Source organism: Pleurodeles waltl, chromosome 10 (genome assembly GCF_031143425.1).
Source record: "Pleurodeles waltl isolate 20211129_DDA chromosome 10, aPleWal1.hap1.20221129, whole genome shotgun sequence".
NCBI lineage: Eukaryota > Metazoa > Chordata > Amphibia > Caudata > Salamandridae > Pleurodeles > Pleurodeles waltl.
The window spans coordinates 725,036,250-725,053,873 of NC_090449.1; the positions used below are offsets into that span (position 1 = coordinate 725,036,250).

General features: G+C 47.2%; 1 protein-coding gene across 6 annotated transcripts in view; it reads left to right on the forward strand.

Moving 5' to 3' along the window:
- The window catches only part of ITGB1 (integrin subunit beta 1), a 367,090-nt gene that overhangs the window by 180,924 nt on the left and 168,542 nt on the right, over positions 1-17,624 (forward strand). The window lies entirely within an intron of this gene.

Here is a 17,624-nt window from a genome sequence, read left to right on the forward strand (position 1 = left end):
ACTTCTACTCTTTCTACCTAGTTAAAGGTCCTTCCAGTTCCCATAACGGGAGCCCCTCGTCATTTTTGAGTGTGTAACGGTGGATATTTTGCTGGTACTGAGAAATGGGGTCATTTTGAACATGCTTGGCCTTATTTAACTATTGCCTGGTCTTATTTTCTAAAACCTGTTGCGCCAGGCCATTTGGGCTAGCCTACAAGTCTGTCCCCTTTGTTAGAGCATGTTTTGGATCATGAATCCTTTTCTGAATTCACATGCTGTGCATCTGTTTCGCCTTTTGGTTTGGTCTAGAATCGTGTCTTGTCCTTTCTTTTCTTTTTTGTTTGGTGTGGCGATTGTCTGCCACCATTTAGTGGTAAGTCCTTCCCCTGTGTGACGTCAGGGGTGCCCAGGATGTTCCTATGTGTGATGGCCATCTTAAAATTAATTTTTCTGCAGTTGGGTCTAGAAGCACACCGGAGGAGCTCAGAAGAATCTTGAAAGAATTGCAAAAAAGAAGGGAGGAAAAGTTGATAAAAACCAAAATTCACCAGTGGTCATGAGAAATACCAAAGACTGAGGAGGATAGCCTTCTTGACCCCAATGGAAGACCCTGTTAGTAAGGACCGCATGGACGGGGAATGCAGAGGAGAAAGGCAGCTAAAGCATATGGACAACATCCCCCTTTAAATTCTGTCCCAACTGGCGCCACAGCTTTGTACCGAGGAAGCTACACGTGGTATGCAACCTGTGCCTCCTGAAAATCACAGTGCTGAAGACTGCGAAGCCTGTGCTGAATTCATTTCTGAGACTGTCAAGTAGACTGAAACGACTGGCACACCTTGCACTGCTGGAATCTACAGGCCAAAAGAATGCCTGAAAGAACCATGCTTTCCAGTGATGACTACGAGAATGTCGAAGAAGCTGAAGCAGGTTTAGAGCACACAAGGGACAACCCACAGGGGCAAGTATTTTATAAAGGAAGAAGAGACCCTTAGATAAAAGGACTATAGATTTAAATAACACATAGACTCAAAATAAAGTCTTTGGAAAACATGCAATAAATCAGTATATTTATTCCAAACGAAAGTAAGAAAACAATGTAGTGGGAAAACAAAAACGTCTTGGAAACCATAAATCATAATTGATCAGGCATTTCCTGTGTGACAGAAAGCACACAATTCTACAGTACTCTTGCTCTGGCCGAACATATATTATTGTACAGAGTCCAAGTACTAAATGTTGACGTTATGATCCCTTATTTGATTGTTGGGATCATCATCAAGACATAAAAATTATGCCTGGGATGCACATAAGTAGTCACTGTCTATATAACCAAGGCCTGTTAAAAGCAAAGGAAGAAAAAAATAAGGAAATAAGAGGTTGAGAAAATAAAGGAAAAAAAGGAATATATTAGATATGGCTATATGTCAGAAATATGATATAAATGTGCTCCCATACCAAGCATCACATGCAGGAAGGTTTCACCATGCAGGGTCTCATGCTGTACAGTCATCACCATGCTACAATGTCTTGGGTTCACCACATACCACAAGAAATCGTCAACACACCTGGAGCATGTGTTCTGGGGGTAACACTGGACTCAAGAACAGCACATTCGTATCCAGCCCCCAAGGGGGTGACATCAGTAGCAAAGCAAGCTCACCTGTACCAAAAGGGGCAATCTCACAGTGAGGACTATCATGAAATTGATGGGCATGTTAGCTTTATGCCTCACCCTCCTACCACGTGTGAGACTGCATATGCACCCATACAGGAACGGATCTCAAACAAATTGTCACAAGCCATGGAGAACTGGGATAATCTAGTCTTTGTCACAGCATGGGTTCAAAAGGAAATAGAATGGTGGAACCCAACAAATGTGAGAACAGAGAGACCTTTCAAATCAGCAGCCGCCGCAGTGACCATAATGATAGGCTCATCTCACAAAGGCTGGGGAGCTCACATGGACAATCTGAAGGTTAGAGGGCTCTGGGTTCCAGCTTATGCTGTAAAGCACATAAACTACCTGCCTGGTCTTGCCAGCGTTGAAAGCATTCCAAATGTATGTGAAGGAGCAGCCAGTGATTACCCAAACAGACAACACAATGAGGACGCTATGCTTCAACAAGTAGGGAGGAATAATGTTGTTCCCTCTGTTAAAACTGGAGCAGAAGATATGGAAATTGGAATACGGCCGTAGTAACAATACACTTCCTAGAGAAATGGAACAGAGGCAGACAGATTGAGCAGACAAGAAAGCACCTCCCATAAATGGGAGAAAAAGCAGGAACTACTTTACATGGAGTTCAGACGCTGAGGTACCAAACATAAACCTATTTGCAAGCCCAGAAAATGCAAAAATCCAAGATTTTGCATCCAGGTTTCCACACCACCAGTCTAAAGGCAATGCCCTGTTGATAAGAGTGGCCAGGAAGATTTGCATACACCCTTGAAGGCATCACTCATACTAATTGCACTGCTATTGTCCACACAGGCATATGATAAGTCATACCTTCTAAAGATTTCAGAGGACAAATCCTACTGATCAGGGCAACATGGGACCTCCTGTTAGCAATACACAACGGAAGAGTGTGTCACCCAAAATCAGCCACATGGCTCCAGAATACATAGAATTTGGACATCTGCCTGGTCCCCCTGGCAATGGAGATCCTGACGGAGGCTAGAAAGCCAAGCACTAGGAAGTGCTATACAGCCAAGTGGATTAGATATGTTCCCTAGTGCAGGGAACATGAAAAACTAGAAACCAATGTGTTGCTTAGTACAGTGCTAGCTACCTCACCTACCTACGGGTCAAGGCTCTGATCTAAGGCTCACTAAAAGTCCACCTGGCCACCATAGCCTCATACACCAGAGGGACAGCAGGGAACGGCCTCTCCACACTAGTGGTAGTGAAAAAAGTCCTGGAAGGGTCAAAGAGTGGTGCCACCAAAAGTAGCATCAACACAGATGTGGAACCTGAACATAGTACTCCCACAACTGATGACAGAACAATTTGAGCCTATGCACATTGTCAAAGTTCTTCAGCCTAAAGACTGTGTTCCTAAAAATGATCATGTCATTTAGCAGAGACACCGAGCGCCAAGCTCTCATGATTCAGGAATCATACCTTAAAATCCTCATTGGCAGTCGTTTTACAAACGAACCCTCAATTTCTACCAAAGGTCGTTTTGCAATTCCACTTCAGCCAAAGCATCCTTATACCAATCTTTTTCCAAGACCCAAAGAAGCAAGCTAAAAGGGCACTAAACAACTTGGAATTGTGAAGAGCACCTATGTTCTTCTTATAGGAGATAAAAGCAATTTGAAAGGCGAGCCAACGCTTAGTCTTGTTTGCAAGGGCAAGCAAAGGTGTGCCAGTAACAAAAGGATCAGCTGCCTGATGGATAGTGGAAACTATCCAAAACTGTTACACAAAAGCAGGAAAAGCTTAACCAACACTCCCCAGGCACACATAACCAGGAAGAAGGGTGCAAACATAGCATTCCTGGCAAATGTACCAATTAGCAACTGCTGCATGGCTGAAGTTTGGTCATCCCCCACACACATTCACCATGCACTGCTATGTGGACATCCAGATAAACAAAGAAGCACAGGTGGAACAGAGAGCTACATAATCGGTTTGTCAGCTCACCCACATTTCTTTTTTTTTAATATTCTGTTTTTTTGGGCCTTATGTGCAATCAGACGCAATGAGCTACAACCTGAGTGGCTTCAATTGACAGTCTGCTGTAATTTCCATCGGTTCCGTGGGTGAAGGACACCTTCCACCCCAATATGTCAGCAAATTTGGCTTAATCACAGGACCAAAAATTGTCAGGATTGCATTCTCGCCATACCATATACATTGACCAAAACCCTTTCAGCCACCCACTTCGCCTACAGTCGCCATCTATTTTGCATACTCTGTCTAAAGCTTTGATCGAGTTGCCACTAAGGTGAGTGAAGTAACCTTTAACCAGTTCATACAGATCTCTTGTTGCCACCAAAGTCAAGTAAAAAAAGAACAAAAAAAAACTTCTCTACCCATGACATGTGCCCGAGTCATACTGAGCATCCATTCCAAACAATATCAGGAAAGGGCCTACTGTGATTAGACTTCCGATGTTGTCTAAGAATGTGTTGCTTACAGAGTTCCTGAAACTAAACAGCCTAGGGCAGGAGACAAACGTGTATAATGTTAGCCTTCTCCTCCCCAAAACGTTTGTAAAAAGGGACAGCACCCTTGGTGAACTTTGCCAACTTCCACAGGGTCAGGTATTTTCTGTGAAGCGTAAAGAAATTATTTTTCCTAAGAGGTGCCGACTTGACAATTGAATAAATTATGCGTATGGAGCTCTGCTAAAGGCTGGGTCGATCATCTACTGACAGGTCCCCTCCCAGGGATATTACCTCTTACAGCTTCTGCCTTTACTAATTCTCACTACGAGATAGATACTTCCTTCTTTAGTGGTTTAGGATCCTGAAGCCTGTCTTCAGATTCCCAGCCGTCCCCTCTTTGCTCCCCCTGCCAATGCCAGTTGCATATATTGATACCAGAAACAGTATCCTTAGTTTCCTCCATCAGGGCCTACCATGAGATTACTTAGAAAATAGCACATAACTGGCCCCAACCTCAGCATTTAATGTATGCATCAATCAATGAGATACTCAACATCCTCCTAAAAAGGGGGATAGGGGATATACCTGGGGAATTCCAGATGGGGACAAACTTAGAGTAGTAATCTATACCAAGGATGTTTCTGATAGAGCACCATATCTCAAGGAACGACTTCAACACCTTCAACCACACCTTCTTAAAAATAAAAATAAATCTGCGGTCTCTAAACTTGTACAAGAACCTGTCATGGCCAATCGGTTTCAGCATCCCTGCATAAATGCTTCCCTTACTAGAGTTGTCGGGCTAGCTAAAAGCATTCTGCAGTTCCTAAATTGGAAGGCAAGATAGTACAGAAAGACATCTGGGAAAGCTGTGCCACCCTTTCATATCTTCCTCCTTAATTTCATCCAAGTGAGTCTAGAACTCTTTTCAGCCCAAATAAAACTGTTAATCTCCCCTTTTATCTAGGCTAGATCATCCTATGGGAATGATAAGGGTATGTTATTGAACAGGTATGTTAGCTTGGAAAGGATTGCCATCTTCACAAAATTTACCCTAACATAGTGTTACAGAAAGATGCACTCACCTTGCTAATAATACTTCTAGCTCGTTCATCTCCTTACTTAAATTAAGCACCTGGACCTCCTCTAGATGGTGCGTAACTAATCCCCAAATATCTGTTTTGGTATCTAGACCCATCGCTGCACAAGTTCCAAACCATTACCTCTGTCTTCTTCTGGTTTATTAAACCAGCACCTAGAGACTCTCACAGGTGAGTAGTGCGCTTTACACATTCCTGATTGATTGATTGCTTAAATAACCTGGAAAGACCTTAAATATCTAGGTGATTTCCTCCATACGTCCCAATGTTTTCCGGGATACTGGATGATATCATCTGCATAAAACCCTTACCGTTCGATTCTGGAACTTAAAGGTACTGTCTTCCTTGAAGGCCCGCGCTAAAGGCTCTATTTACAAATAGAAAAGTAAAGGAGCGAGTGGGTAACCCTGGTGTGTACCCCCTGAGGTTTTGATTCCCCTTGTCAAATTCCCATTGACCAAGATCTGGGCTGATGATAAGGTATATAAAGCCTTGACAGCAGCATTGAAACCAGTGGAGAGGCCAAAAGTCTCCAGAACCTCCCATAGGTTTGCCCATCTAACCCTATCAAATGCTTTAGCAGCTTCAATAGTTATCATGGCCTGTGGTTCTGAATTCATAGTGGCCATGTCAAAAGATGTCATCAGTTTGTGGTTGAGGTCGTGTAAGTGCCTACCGGGCACAAAACATTTCTGATCTGAGTTCACTACACTGCCTATCGCAGTGGAGTCTCTTGACTAAAATTCTAGTGAAGATGTTATAACCATAATTTAACAGGGAAATGGGTCCATACGAGTCAACCAATTTTAGATTTTTATTAGGTTTCATAAGTAAGGTTATCACAGCCTTATTCCACGATGGAGGGATTGCAGTACCTCCTGCCAACAATGCATTAAACAAGTCCCCCTTCTAAGCAAAACTCGAAATAGGCTAACTCACTGTGTGCCACTTTACCTGCGTTTCTCAGACAGCCTCGTATTGACTTCCGCTACCCCCTGGTGTGAGGTAGACACCATAAGCTCTTTCTAATGCCACATTCTTTCTTTCAAATCTCCTATCGTCACAGACTTTCCCAGTTTTGATGAACCCTTTCTAACAGAGAATCCCTCGGGCAGCTGTTTTCTAGGAATCCCATACTGTAAGGAAATGCCTCCTTGGCATGGTTACCCCCTGACTTTTTGCCTTTGCTGATGCTATGTTTTGAATTGAAAGTGTGCTGAGGCGTGCTAACCAGGCCCCAGCACCAGTGTTCTTTCCTTAACCTGTACTTTTGTTTTCACAATTGGCACACCCTGGCATCCAGATAAGTCCCTTGTAACTGGTACCAAGGGCCCTGATGCCAGGGAAGGTCTCTAAGGGCTGCAGCATATCTTATGCCACCCTGGGGACCCCTCACTCAGCACAGACACACTGCTTGCCAGCTTGTGTGTGCTGGTGAGGACAAAACGAGTAAGTCGACATGGCACTGAGCTGAAGTGACTCTAACTTTCAGAAATCCTCCATCTTGCAGTTGGAGGATTCCCCCAATAGGATTAGGGATGTGACCCCCTCCCTTTGGGAGGAGGCACAAAGAGGGTGTACTCACCCTCAGGGCTAGTAGCCATTGGCTACTAACCCCCCAGACCTAAACACGCCCTTAAATTTAGTATTTAAGGGCTCCCCTGAACCTAGAAAAAAAGATTCCTGCAACTAACAAGAGGAAGGACTGCTGAGCTGACAAACCCCTGCAGAGGAAGAAGAGAAGACACCAACTGCCTTGGCCCCAGACTTACCGGCCTGTCTCCTGCCTTCCAAAGAAACCTGCTCCAGCGACGCTTTCCAAGGGACCAGCGACCTCTGAAACCTGAGGACTGTCTTGCTTCGAAAAAGACAAGAAACTCCCGAGGACAGCGGCACTGCTCCAATAGAACTGCAACTTTGTTACAAGGAGCAGATTTAAAGACCCCTGCAACTCCCCGCAAGAAGCGTGAGACTTGCTACACTGCACCCGGCGACCCCGACTCGACTGGTGGAGAACAAACAACTCAAGAAGGACCCTCCGGCGACTCTACGACTGTGAGTAACCAAAGTTGTCCCCCCTGAACCCCCACAGCAACGCCTGCAGAGGGAATCCCCAGGCTCCCCCTGCCCGCGACTGTCTGATCTCCATTTCCCGACGGCTGGAAAAGACCCTGCTCCCGCAGCCCCCAGCACCTAAAGGAACGGAACTTCGGTGCAGGAGTGACCCCCAGGAGGCCCTCTCCCTTGCCCAGGTGGTGGCTACCCCGAGGAGCCCCCCCCTTGCCTGCCTGCAACGCTGAAGAGATCCCTTGATCTCTCATTGACAACCATTGTGAACCCGACGCGTGTTTGCACACTGCACCCGGCTGCCCCCGCGCTGCTGAGGGTGTACTTTCTGTGCTGACTTGTGTCCCCCCCGGTGCCCTACAAAACCCCCCTGGTCTGCCCTCCGAAGACGCGGGTTCTTACCTGCTGGCAGTCTGGAACCGGGGCACCCCCTTCTCTCCATTGAAGCCTATGTGTTTTGGGCACCTCTTTGACCTCTGCACCTGACCAGCCCTGAGCTGCTGGTGTGGTAACTTTGGGGTTGCTCTGAACCCTCAACGGTGGGCTACCTTGGACCCAAACCTGAGACTTGTGAGTGATTTACTTACCTGACAAAACTAACAAAAACTTACCTCCCCCAGGAACTGTGAAAATTGCACTGTGTCCACTTTTAAAACAGCTTATTGTGTTTCATGTAAAAAGTATATATGCTACTGTGATTATTCAAAGTTCCTAAAGTACTTACCTGCAATACCTTTCAAATGAGATATTACATGTAGAATTTGAACCTGTGGTTCTTAAAATAAACTAAGAAAAGATATTTTTCTATAACAAAACCTATTGGCTGGATTTGTCTCGGAGTGTGTGTTCCTCATTTATTGCCTGTGTGTATGTACAACAAATGCTTAACACTACTCCTTTGATAAGCCTACTGCTCGACCACACTACCACAAAATAGAGCATTAGTATTATCTCTTTTTGCCACTATCTTACCTCTAAGGGGAACCCTTGGACTCTGTGCATGCTATTCCTTACTTTGAAATAGCACATACAGAGCCAACTTCCTACACTTACCTCTAAGGGGAACCCTTGGACTCTGTGCATGCTATTCCTTACTTTGAAATAGCACATACAGAGCCAACTTCCTACACATACTATCCCCAAAGAGGCCTACCCAAGATTCACTCTAAAATAATTGTTGCTCTCCTACCTTAGTGCTTACAGTACCTCCTAATTTGTTAGTAATACCCTATTCACTTTCCACCTTGGTTTAGTTTATTGAGCTATTGCACCTCCAGTAGGATCACAGAATGATTGGAACAGTGAAATGGAGTGCGTCTAACTCTGACAATATAACTTTTGCGGAGTGCATCTTTTCTTCATTCACATGCTGTGCATTAGTCTGCTATTTAGTGGCTTGGTCCGGAATTCTCCAAATTTTTCATTATCTTTAGTCTTTCCTTTATTTTTTATTTTTTATTGTTGTTGGGCATCAGTGGATCTGCCTATTTTGTGCTTCCTGTGACAACGTATCCCCTTCTCCGGAATCTCCCACCTTTGGTCACCATCTTCAGACGGTTTTGTTCCGCCATTTAGTATGGAATCTTGCTAAAGGATCTCCAATACAAAAAAGACGTTTTATGAATGTAGGAAGTTGGCTCTGTATGTGCTATTTCAAAGTAAGGAATAGCATGCACAGAGTCCAAGGGTTCCCCTTAGAGGTAAGATAGTGGCAAAAAGAGATAATACTAATGCTCTATTTTGTGGTAGTGTGGTCGAGCAGTAGGCTTATCCAAGGAGTAGTGTTAAGCATTTGTTGTACATACACATAGACAATAAATGAGGTACACACACTCAGAGACAAATCCAGCCAATAGGTTTTTATATAGAAAAATATCTTTTCTTAGTTTATTTTAAGAACCACAGGTTCAAATTCTACATGTAATATCTCATTCGAAAGGTATTGCAGGTAAGTACTTTAGGAACTTCAAATCATCAAAATTGCATGTATACTTTTCAAGTTATTCGCAAATAGCTGTTTTAAAAGTGGACACAGTGCAATTTTCACAGTTCCTAGGGGAGGTAAGTATTTGTTAGGTTAACCAGGTAAGTAAGACACTTACAGGGCTTAGTTCTTGGTCCAAGGTAGCCCACCGTTGGGGGTTCAGAGCAACCCCAAAGTCACCACACCAGCAGCTCAGGGCCGGTCAGGTGCAGAGTTCAAAGTGGTGCCCAAAACACATAGGCTAGAATGGAGAGAAGGGGGTGCCCCGGTTCCGGTCTGCTTGCAGGTAAGTACCCGCGTCTTCGGAGGGCAGACCAGGGGGGTTTTGTAGGGCACCGGGGGGGACACAAGCCCACACAGAAATTTCACCCTCAGCAGCGCGGGGGGCGGCCGGGTGCAGTGTAGAAACAAGCGTCGGGTTTGTAATGGAAGTCAATGGGAGATCTAGGGATCTCTTCAGCGCTGCAGGCAGGCAAGGGGGGGGTTCCTCGGGGAAATCTCCACTTGATCAAGGGAGAGGGACTCCTGGGGGTCACTCCTCCAGTGAAAGTCCGGTCCTTCAGGTCCTGGGGGCTGCGGGTGCAGGGTCTCTCCCAGGTGTCGGGACTTAGGATTCAAAGAGTCGCGGTCAGGGGAAGCCTCGGGATTCCCTCTGCAGGCGGCGCTGTGGGGGCTCAGGGGGGACAGGTTTTTGTACTCACAGTATCAGAGTAGTCCTGGGGTCCCTCCTGAGGTGTTGGATCGCCACCAGCCGAGTCGGGGTCGCCGGGTGCAGTGTTGCAAGTCTCACGCTTCTTGCGGGGAGCTTGCAGGGTTCTTTAAAGCTGCTGGAAACAAAGTTGCAGCTTTTCTTGGAGCAGGTCCGCTGTCCTCGGGAGTTTCTTGTCTTTTCGAAGCAGGGGCAGTCCTCTGAGGATGTCGAGGTCGCTGGTCCCTTTGGAAGGCGTCGCTGGAGCAGGGTCTTTGGAAGGCAGGAGACAGGCCGGTGAGTTTCTGGAGCCAAGGCAGTTGTCGTCTTCTGGTCTTCCTCTGCAGGGGTTTTCAGCTAGGCAGTCCTTCTTCTTGTAGTTGCAGGAATCTAATCTTCTAGGGTTCAGGGTAGCCCTTAAATACTAAATTTAAGGGCGTGTTTAGGTCTGGGGGGTTAGTAGCCAATGGCTACTAGCCCTGAGGGTGGGTACACCCTCTTTGTGCCTCCTCCCAAGGGGAGGGGGTCACAATCCTAACCCTATTGGGGGAATCCTCCATCTGCAAGATGGAGGATTTCTAAAAGTTAGTCACCTCAGCTCAGGACACCTTAGGGGCTGTCCTGACTGGCCAGTGACTCCTCCTTGTTGCTTTCTTTGTTCCCTCCAGCCTTGCCGCCAAAAGTGGGGGCCGTGGCCGGAGGGGGCGGGCAACTCCACTAAGCTGGAGTGCCCTGCTGGGCTGTGACAAAGGGGTGAGCCTTTGAGGCTCACCGCCAGGTGTCACAGCTCCTGCCTGGGGGAGGTGTTCGCATCTCCACCCAGTGCAGGCTTTGTTACTGGCCTCAGAGTGACAAAGGCACTCTCCCCATGGGGCCAGCAACATGTCTCTGGTGTGGCAGGCTGCTGGAACTAGTCAGCCTACACAGACAGTCGGTTAAGTTTCAGGGGGCACCTCTAAGGTGCCCTCTGGGGTGTGTTTTGCAATAAAATGTACACTGGCATCAGTGTGCATTTATTGTGCTGAGAAGTTTGATACCAAACTTCCCAGTTTTCAGTGTAGCCATTATGGTGCTGTGGAGTTCGTGTAAAACAGACTCCCAGACCATATACTCTTATGGCTACCCTGCACTTACAATGTCTAAGGTTTTGTTTAGACACTGTAGGGGCACAGTGCTCATGCACTGGTACCCTCACCTATGGTATAGTGCACCCTGCCTTAGGGCTGTAAGGCCTGCTAGAGGGGTGTCTTACCTATACTGCATAGGCAGTGAGAGGCTGGCATGGCACCCTGAGGGGAGTGCCATGTCGACTTACTCATTTTGTTCTCACTAGCACACACAGGCTTGTAAGCAGTGTGTCTGTGCTGAGTGAGGGGTCTCTAGGGTGGCATAAGACATGCTGCAGCCCTTAGAGACCTTCCTTGGCATCAGGGCCCTTGGTACTAGCAGTACCAGTTACAAGGGACTTATCTGAATGCCAGGGTGTGCCAATTGTGGATACAATGGTACATTTTAGGTGAAGGAACACTGGTGCTGGGGCCTGGTTAGCAGGGTCCCAGCACTCTTCTCAGTCAAGTCAGCATCAGTATCAGGCAAAAAGTGGGGGGTAACTGCAACAGGGAGCCATTTCTTTACACAAGCCCCCCCCAGCCCACAGGCCAGGAGACTCAGCCCAAGCTGGGAGAGTCTTCCTAGTCTGTCAGGCGAGGAAGAGTAGGAGAAATAGGCTGGTTAGTTGCAGGGCCTACTCTGCCTTACATCCTTCTGTTCAGGTCATTCCCTTTGGGGAACTGACCTACTTCCACAGTGATAGGGCCTAGTCTGAATTGCCTCTTGTCTGCCTCTTCAATGTCTCCACCCATTCTTTCTATTTTGGTCTTAGAGGTATCCACCTCTGCTAACCTTATCTTGGCCAGGGTTACCCTTAGCTTACCCAGAGAGGTTACCCAGAGCTGGAGTAACCCCACCATGACCAATAGGGTCAGGGGGCCTAACTTGCTATTTGGCATGGGGTCAGACCACCATGCTAAGGATAGTGCAGCCATAAAGGCTAACACCCAGCAGAGGCCACTGACAGCTGTCAGTGCCCAGAACCACACCTTTAGCTCTTCACCTAAAAGGGAAGGGGCTAAGTTACAGGCCTCTTTGGGTTCAGGTTGCCTGTCTGCTGTATTAGAGTGGGGGGTTACCACATCTTGTAGTAAACACCCTTCTTCCACTCTTTCTTCTGTTAGCTGAGGAGCCACCCACTCAGGTTTAACAGTTGCCTGACTAGCCAGGACTTCTTGTGGGTCAGGTTGGACTTTATCAGGGCCATTTTTGGAGTTCTCCCCTACTGGAGCAGAATCTCCTTGGCTTGCTGTAACCTTGGCTAAAGGTTGTCCACCCTTCCTACTCTGTTTTCTTTTCTTCTTCTTCTGGGGCCTGCTTGCATTTACTGCAGAGGCAGGACTTCTAGAATCCTTGGGAGAGGACTGGCACTGGACCAGTTCCTCTCTTGGGCTCTGACTAACCTCTGGGTAGTCATTTCCAAGGAGACAATCAAGGGGGAGGTCTGTACTGACTACTACCCTTCTCCAGCTAAGAGTGCCACCCACTTCTATGGGTACTAAAGCCACAGGCCTCTTAGTGACCCTGTCTAGGCTAACTCTTACCCTGGCAGTCTCACCTGGGATGTACTGGTTTGAGAGCACCAGCCTGTCATGCACAATAGTGTGACTGGCACAAGTGTCTCTCAGGGCAGTGGTTGGGATTCCATTCATCAGTAGGTGGTGGAAGTGTCTACTTCCCTCTGGAATCTCCAACTCACCTGTTGGGCCCTGTTTCCAGTTGAAGGCTATGAAGACCTCCTCATCTGAGGAGTCATCTCCCATGGCTACACTGGTTACCCCTGGAATTTTGTTCTGGGGTTTGTTTTTGGGACAAGAAGTGTCCTTGGTGTGGTGCCCAGACTGTTTACAGTTGTGGCACCATGCCTTAGTGGCATCCCAGTTCTTACCCTGGTACCCACCTTTGTTTTGGGTTGTGTCTTGGGGCCCACCCACCTGTTCTGGTTTTTGGGGGCCTACAGAGGACTCTTTTTCTTTGTTTCTAGTGTCACCCACCTTCTCCTGGGGAGTTTTTGTAACCCCTTTCTTTTGGTCACCCCCAGTGGAAGTTTTGGTTACCCTAGTCTTGACCCAGTGGTCTGCCTTCTTTCCCAATTCTTGGGGAGAAATTGGACCTAGGTCTACCAGATACTGATGCAACTTTTCATTGAAGCAGTTACTTAAAATGTGTTCTTTCATAAACAAATTATAAAGCCCAACATAGTCACACACTTCATTTCCAGTTAACCAACCATCTAGTGTTTTTACTGAGTAGTCTACAAAATCAACCCAGGTCTGGCTCGAGGATTTTTGAGCCCCCCTGAATCTAATTCTATACTCCTCAGTGGAGAATCCAAAGCCCTCAATCAGGGTACCCTTCATGAGGTCATAAGATTCTGCATCTTTTCCAGAGAGTGTGAGGAGTCTATCCCTATACTTTCCAGTGAACATTTCCCAAAGGAGAGCACCCCAGTGAGATCTGTTCACTTTTCTGGTTACACAAGCCCTCTCAAAAGCTGTGAACCATTTGGTGATGTCATCACCATCTTCATATTTTGTTACAATCCCTTTGGGGATTTTTAGGATGTCAGGAGAATCTCTGACCCTATTTAAGTTGCTGCCACCATTGATGGGACCTAGGCCCATCTCTTTTCTTTCCCTTTCTATGGCTAGGAGCTGCTTTTCCAAAGCCAATCTTTTGACCATCCTGGCTAACAGGGGGTCATCTTCACTGAGAGCATCCTCAGTGATTTCAGAAATGCTGGACCTTCCTGTGAGGGAAGCAACATTTCTGACTATCATTTTTGGAGACAGGGCTTGAGAGGCCCTGGTCTCCCTATTTAGGACTGGAAGGGGGGAATTGCCCTCCAAGTCACTAATTTCTTCCTCTGTGAAGTCATCCTCAGAGGGGTTGGCTTTTTCAAACTCTGCCAACAGCTCCTGGAGCTGAATTTTGGTAGGTCTGGAGCCAATGGTTATTTTTTTGATATTACAGAGAGACCTTAGCTCCCTCATCTTAAGATGGAGGTAAGGTGTGGTGTCGAGTTCCACCACATTCATCTCTGTATCAGACATTATTCTGCTAAGAGTTGGAATACTTTTTTAAGAATCTAAAACTGTTTCTAGAATGTAATTCAAACTTTTAACAAACTTTTAAACTCTAAAAGACAATGCTAAACAGGGACTTAACACACAAGGCCCTAGCAGGACTTTTAAGAATTTAGAAAAATTTCAAATTGCAAAAATGAATTTCTAATGACAATTTTGGAATTTGTCGTGTGATCAGGTATTGGCTGAGTAGTCCAGCAAATGCAAAGTCTTGTACCCCACCGCTGATCCACCAATGTAGGAAGTTGGCTCTGTATGTGCTATTTCAAAGTAAAGAATAGCATGCACAGAGTCCAAGGGTTCCCCTTAGAGGTAAGATAGTGGCAAAAAGAGATAATACTAATGCTCTATTTTGTGGTAGTGTGGTCGAGCAGTAGGCTTATCCAAGGAGTAGTGTTAAGCATTTGTTGTACATACACATAGACAATAAATGAGGTACACACACTCGGAGACAAATCCAGCCAATAGGTTTTTATATAGAAAAATATCTTTTCTTAGTTTATTTTAAGAACCACAGGTTCAAATTCTACATGTAATATCTCATTCGAAAGGTATTGCAGGTAAGTACTTTAGGAACTTCAAATCATCAAAATTGCATGTATACTTTTCAAGTTATTCGCAAATAGCTGTTTTAAAAGTGGACACTTAGTGCAATTTTCACAGTTCCTAGGGGAGGTAAGTATTTGTTAGGTTAACCAGGTAAGTAAGACACTTACAGGGCTTAGTTCTTGGTCCAAGGTAGCCCACCGTTGGGGGTTCAGAGCAACCCCAAAGTCACCACACCAGCAGCTCAGGGCCGGTCAGGTGCAGAGTTCAAAGTGGTGCCCAAAACACATAGGCTAGAATGGAGAGAAGGGGGTGCCCCGGTTCCGGTCTGCTTGCAGGTAAGTACCCGCGTCTTCGGAGGGCAGACCAGGGGGGTTTTGTAGGGCACCGGGGGGGACACAAGCCCACACAGAAATTTCACCCTCAGCAGCGCGGGGACGGCCGGGTGCAGTGTAGAAACAAGCGTCGGGTTTGTAATGGAAGTCAATGGGAGATCTAGGGATCTCTTCAGCGCTGCAGGCAGGCAAGGGGGGGGGTTCCTCGGGGAAATCTCCACTTGATCAAGGGAGAGGGACTCCTGGGGGTCACTCCTCCAGTGAAAGTCCGGTCCTTCAGGTCCTGGGGGCTGCGGGTGCAGGGTCTCTCCCAGGTGTCGGGACTTAGGATTCAAAGAGTCGCGGTCAGGGGAAGCCTCGGGATTCCCTCTGCAGGCGGCGCTGTGGGGGCTCAGGGGGGACAGGTTTTTGTACTCACAGTCTTAGAGTAGTCCTGGGGTCCCTCCTGAGGTGTTGGATCGCCACCAGCCGAGTCGGGGTCGCCGGGTGCAGTGTTGCAAGTCTCACGCTTCTTGCGGGGAGCTTGCAGGGTTCTTTAAAGCTGCTGGAAACAAAGTTGCAGCTTTTCTTGGAGCAGGTCCGCTGTCCTCGGGAGTTTCTTGTCTTTTCGAAGCAGGGGCAGTCCTCTGAGGATGTCGAGGTCGCTGGGAAGGTGTCGCTGGAGCAGGGTCTTTGGAAGGCAGGAGACAGGCCGGTGAGTTTCTGGAGCCAAGGCAGTTGTCGTCTTCTGGTCTTCCTCTGCAGGGGTTTTCAGCTAGGCAGTCCTTCTTCTTGTAGTTGCAGGAATCTAATCTTCTAGGGTTCAGGGTAGCCCTTAAATACTAAATTTAAGGGCGTGTTTAGGTCTGGGGGGTTAGTAGCCAATGGCTACTAGCCCTGAGGGTGGGTACACCCTCTTTGTGCCTCCTCCCAAGGGGAGGGGGTCACAATCCTAACCCTATTGGGGGAATCCTCCATCTGCAAGATGGAGGATTTCTAAAAGTTAGAGTCACCTCAGCTCAGGACACCTTAGGGGCTGTCCTGACTGGCCAGTGACTCCTCCTTGTTGCTTTCTTTGTTCCCTCCAGCCTTGCCGCCAAAAGTGGGGGCCGTGGCCGGAGGGGGCGGGCAACTCCACTAAGCTGGAGTGCCCTGCTGGGCTGTGACAAAGGGGTGAGCCTTTGAGGCTCACCGCCAGGTGTCACAGCTCCTGCCTGGGGGAGGTGTTAGCATCTCCACCCAGTGCAGGCTTTGTTACTGGCCTCAGAGTGACAAAGGCACTCTCCCCATGGGGCCAGCAACATGTCTCTGGTGTGGCAGGCTGCTGGAACTAGTCAGCCTACACAGACAGTCGGTTAAGTTTCAGGGGGCACCTCTAAGGTGCCCTCTGGGGTGTGTTTTGCAATAAAATGTACACTGGCATCAGTGTGCATTTATTGTGCTGAGAAGTTTGATACCAAACTTCCCAGTTTTCAGTGTAGCCATTATGGTGCTGTGGAGTTCGTGTAAAACAGACTCCCAGACCATATACTCTTATGGCTACCCTGCACTTACAATGTCTAAGGTTTTGTTTAGACACTGTAGGGGCACAGTGCTCATCCACTGGTACCCTCACCTATGGTATAGTGCACCCTGCCTTAGGGCTGTAAGGCCTACTAGAGGGGTGTCTTACCTATACTGCATAGGCAGTGAGAGGCTGGCATGGCACCCTGAGGGGAGTGCCATGTCGACTTACTCATTTTGTTCTCACTAGCACACACAGGCTTGTAAGCAGTGTGTCTGTGCTGAGTGAGGGGTCTCTAGGGTGGCATAAGACATGCTGCAGCCCTTAGAGACCTTCCTTGGCATCAGGGCCCTTGGTACTAGCAGTACCAGTTACAAGGGACTTATCTGAATGCCAGGGTGTGCCAATTGTGGATACAATGGTACATTTTAGGTGAAGGAACACTGGTGCTGGGGCCTGGTTAGCAGGGTCCCAGCACTCTTCTCAGTCAAGTCAGCATCAGTATCAGGCAAAAAGTGGGGGGTAACTGCAACAGGGAGCCATTTCTTTACAATGAAGAAAATAGAAACATTCCTGTAAGTTCACCAGTCATTTAACATCACTGACTGGAGGAGAATTAGGAAGCAAAAGGAACATTTTTTCAAGAAGACTTTCGAGAAAGCTGTTCAATGGGCTCCCTGAAGGGCCTAATGGAGAAAACACCATTCCAGTTTTGCAAGAACTGCCACCACAAGTTCTCAAAAAGGACAAGCTCCCGGTCTACAATCTCTGCCTTCCCGTCAACCATTGAAGCAAGGACTGCAACGCTTGTTGGTCTTCATGTAAAAGATTCTTAGGGTCTGTAAGAGAGAGGCATAGGTGAGCCCATCACAGCATGCAGGGCCAACAGATGACACAGTCCTTAAGGGACGTGGGTCACTCAAGAAAGAGTATCGCCAAGGAAGCAGAGGGAGAACCATCAGACATTGAACTCAAGAATGTTGATGCTCATGCAGCCAAAAATATGAGGAGAACACAGGTAACAGTCAATAGTCTAGAAGAAATTGCCTGAGTCACGAAAATCGGACTCAAAGGTGTCAAAGATTCCGCCAGCTGCCGGCTCACCCAGAGACAAATAGGCCACC